General features: G+C 48.9%; 1 pseudogene; it reads left to right on the forward strand.

The window, feature by feature from the left end:
• The first annotated feature begins 1,359 nt into the window (after positions 1–1,359).
• Positions 1,360–2,526, forward strand: LOC119334012 (annotated as a pseudogene).
• The last annotated feature ends 2,114 nt before the right edge of the window (positions 2,527–4,640 follow it).

The following is a 4,640-nucleotide window of genomic DNA, read 5'->3' on the forward strand; positions in this document are numbered from 1 at the left end:
GCCCATGAAGCATCCGTACACAGCCTTGACGGTGGCACAGTCATACATGCAGAACATCTTTCGTCTGCACGGGCTCCCACTGGCCTTGATCTCTGATAGAGACCGAATCTTCACCAGTTCTCTGTGGCAGCAACTTTTTCGCCTCTCGCAGACCCAATTGAGAATGAGTTCATCCTATCACCCCCAGACCGACGGGCAGACCGAGCGTGTGAACCAATGCTTGAAAACATATCTCCGGTGCTCTGTGCACGCATGGCCCCGCAACTGGTTCGATTGGCTCTTCCTGGCAGAATACTGGTACAACACAACCTTTCATTCTGCTCTCGGACGGACACCATATGAGGTAATCTACGGAACCCTTCCACGGGAGTTTGGTGTGGAGCAAGTGGATCAGTGTACGGTGCCACATTTGGCGGCTTGGCTACGTGAGCGGGAAGTGATGCTGGAGCTCCTTCAACAACAACTCAAAGGGGCACATGACAGAATGAAAAAACAAGCTGACAAAAAGCGTACGGATCGTACATTTGTAGTGGGGGAATGGGTTTACCTCAAGTTACAGCCGTTCATTCAAAGCTCTGTGGCGAGACGCCCCTTCCAGAAATTGGCTTTCCGTTATTATGGGCCGTATCAAATTGAAGAGAAGGTTGGTGCTGTGGCATATCGCCTTAAGCTTCCGGCCATGAGTCAGATCCATCCGGTGGTGCATGTTTCTCAGCTGAAGGGTGCGGTGGGAGTTGATATCACAGTGGAAGTTGAGTTGCCACCGGACATGGCGGTCCTATAAACGGAGCACGTGCCACTGAATGTGCTGGCTAGCAAGGAAGTGTCAACACGCACAAGTAAACGCTCGCGAGTTCTCATTCATTGGTCTGACTTGCCAGGATCCTTGGCTACGTGGGAAGATTAGGACGACCTCTGGCGCCGTTTTCCTTCATCATCGGCTTGGGGGCAAGCCGCAGCCCAAGGAGGGGAGAATGTCATGACCCAAGGATGTGCCGCGAAGGACGCGGGGAACCAGGAGGCTGCCAGTGGGACCGATTGTCAGGGACCTAATGACGAGAAGTAGCGAAGGACCCAAGCTAGCAAGACCCAGTCCACCAAGGAACAGCTGGCAATCGAGTGTAGGCCTAGACGGGTGATATATGTGCGTGTGTGGTGTGGTGGGAGGATTACGGATGATTACTGTACAACTTGGAGAGGAAGTTGTTCTTCCCTCGGCCTCCTTTATCCCCTCTTCCTCCCACCTACTTTTAGATCTGCTGCCCTGCCATCTCCTCCTTCCCTTCCCCTCCTCTGATCCAATCCTAGGGGTACGTTACATCAGCTCCCTCCTCAGCAATGAGTTCCTGAAGCTCCTGGATGAGGGCGTCAAGCTGGCCGCCGGGTTCAGCCTCGCCGACCTGTTCCCATCGTCGCGCCTCGCACGTGTATTTAGTGGCTCGACGCGAGATAGGCCAGGTCATAGACCGCATCATCGAGGACCATCGCACGAGGTGGTCGGCCGGTGCCAGCGATGAAGACCTCGTGGACGTGCTGCTGAGGGTCCAGAATGACGGCAGCCTCCACGTGCCTCTTGACGTTGGAAACATCCGTGCCGTGATTACCGTAAGATTGGCCTCCATGCTATAGAATTGCATACATGCAGTTATACTTCAGCACTCTCATCTGTGTGCCTCGCATGCATCTCTTTTAATTATACAGATTGTGCCAGAGTAGTTTTGAACTCAATACCTTTGGTTTTGATAACCTATAGAATTTGCATGCATCGGTATGTTATCCAAAAGCTTAAGCTGATGCGCAAGGGGTGCAATGCCTGTGAATTGGGGCTTGGGGCCAGCCCCAAAAAGCAGTTTAGGGGCTACATGGAGATGTTCTTGTTCTTCGACACATGCATCTTTCCACCAAAAACTCTCAAGTTAAGTTCTTTTCTTGTAGGATATGTTTTCGGGGGGAAGCGAGACCTCGGTGACAACACTCCAGTGGGCGATGGCGGAGCTCATGCGAAGCCCGGCGGTGAGAGTTGCATCGGTGAGGAGGCCCTGCAGGAGCTGCGATATTTGCATCTAGTAATCAAGGAGTCGCTCCGGCTACACCCGGTGTTGCCGCTGCTCCTCCCACGGGAGTGCCAGAAACCTTGCCGTGTCCTTGGCTATGACGTGCCGAAGGGAGCCATGGTGCTTGTCAACGTGTGGGCGATCGGGCGGGATTCTGCGAGCTGGGGCACCGATGCCGAGGAGTTCAGGCCGGAGAGGTTCGAGGAGGCCGGTGACGCGTCGGTGGACTTCAGGGGAACGAACTTCGAGCTCGTGCCATTCGGCGCCCGCTGGACGATGTGCCCTGTGGTCACGTTTGGGCTTGCGGTTGTGGAGCTCATGCTAGCGAGCCTGTTGTTCCATTTCGATTGGGGGCTCCCTGGAGGAGGTGCCGGTGGGCTGGACATGGTGGAGGAGGTCGGGATCACGGCGAGGAGGAAGGGCGACCTGCTGCTGCATGCCACCGTTTCGTGTGCCTGCTCCTAATCCATGAATATTCAAACATGGCAATGTCGTATAGCCTTTGTTGTCTTTGTAGCTAAATAAAATGAGTCAGAGAAAAAAGTACTTAATGTTTCATTATGCAATCCAGGGTCTAAGTTGTTTGTTTAGTGTGTGTGTGTGTGTGTGTGTGTGTTTCACTGTTGTATTATCAGAGCACCATTGTCAGTATTGTCTATCACAGGAACTCGATGCACTCCGGTGCTTTGTCATGTTATCTATTACTAGCAAAAGAGGTGTATTGTAACGGGAAAGAAAAGTCCTTAAAAAACTGAAAAACAATTTCTGTTGGACACAATAAGGACTTTTAAATTTTGATTTTTATTCCGATAGAGTCCTCCACGTGCATTGGTGACAGGAAACAACTGATCGAGCAAAGCAGGCATTTCCGAGGCGGCGCCTAGGATTAGAGCGTGTTGGTGACAGGTGCTGACTGCTCGACATGATTATTAGTGAAGACGTGAGGCCACGCTGCGCCCCGCACACATCTCATACACGTCCTTCATGGGTCGACGGCCCAATACTAAATGGTCAGACGTTGCCATACGAATCAAACATTATTGGATCGAATAGTTCTCTTCTTTATAGCAACTTTGCCCAGCCCAATACTAAAGGGGCTTGTTGATTGTCTACCCACAGACATATATAAATTGGTGAGATTCGGTGTAGGTGGGACTATTGATTAACATGTCAAGTGTAAAACAACCAGGTGGGACATATATAAATTGTTGAGATCCCGGCAAAAATCGCTGTCCACATGTCAGTTGCTTGTGCGTCCTACTTTGCCGAGTACGTCCGAGTCAGGTCTTGGCGAAGACGACGTCTCGACACTCATTGGGCACCACGTGACGCGCTTCGGGCCCTTCGAGTTCGCCGGGTCCCTCTGGATGACTCTTGGCAAAGTGGCCTGCCACGTGGCTGCATCCGTCTTTTGCCGAGTATACCACTTGGGGATTGACAAAAGGTTTGCCGAGCCCCCAATGAACAACTCTCGGCGAAGTGGTTTCTGCCTAAAAGGTTCGGGCCGAATACTCTTAGCCGAGAACTACACTCGGCAAACTCTCTGCCGAGTGGGAAACGACTTTCGCCGAGTTTTCCTGACACTCAGGAAACTCGGAAATTCTAGTAGTGTATGTGTGCAAATATGTAGTTGAAATGTACTATGTAAACTAAAATTAGAAAGTAGGCAACTTTTTTACTCCAAGGGATCGGTTAGAAACGGCACTTCTTTTTTTCAAAAAAGAAAGATACTTCTTTAGAGGAGTAAATGTACTCCTCTAAAGATACTCGGCAATTTACCCCTCTAAATTATAGGGGGTCGTTTAGAGATGCTCTAGGATGGTTTTGGACCAAAGTGTATTCAAATTACCAAAGACTACAAGTTTCGCGACCAGTTCGTTGCTCCCACTGTGCAAGTTCATATCTCTATAATTATATATCCTTCCAAATTCATCAACTAATTTCTTGTAGCTCTTTATGACAATCAATGTACGTTTCGTGTAGTGCCATTATTATGGGTAGGCTTGCTCAACTACTCCAATAATGGAGGTGTGGAATGCTGTTAATGAAAACTTAGGTGAAATGGTACAAGCCGCACCTTTCACGTACTCCCTTTATAAAGAAATATAAAAGCATTTAGAAGGTGAAAAGGTACAAACCGCACCTTTCACGTATTCCCTCTAAAGAAATATAAAAGTGTTTAGACGATCTAAACGCTTTAATATTTCTTCACGGGGAGTACTAATTAAACCGAAGTATCTCAGTTTTAACACGTGGTATGCCAATTAAGTACTATGAAGTTGTCAATGTGCTCAGTTAAGATCTTAGAGTTGTCTGTGATCTTGTCGGTTCTCAATTGTTTGGTGGGTTATGTCCGTAACTATATATCACTGCTCATATATGAATTTTGATTTTGCTAACCACATGTTCCATGCGGTGTTGCACATGTTTCATGTAGAACCATTATTACGGCTAGGCCCTACTCAACTACTCCAATGGTGGTGCGGTCTTATTGACGTATATAATGTTCAACCGAACTACTCTCTCAACTATTCCAATGGTGGTGCGGTCTTTATTGACGTAGTAATTCGTAACTAGGAGTACTGA

This window comes from Triticum dicoccoides, chromosome 7A, assembly GCF_002162155.2.
Source record: "Triticum dicoccoides isolate Atlit2015 ecotype Zavitan chromosome 7A, WEW_v2.0, whole genome shotgun sequence".
Classification (NCBI taxonomy): Eukaryota; Viridiplantae; Streptophyta; class Magnoliopsida; order Poales; family Poaceae; genus Triticum; species Triticum dicoccoides.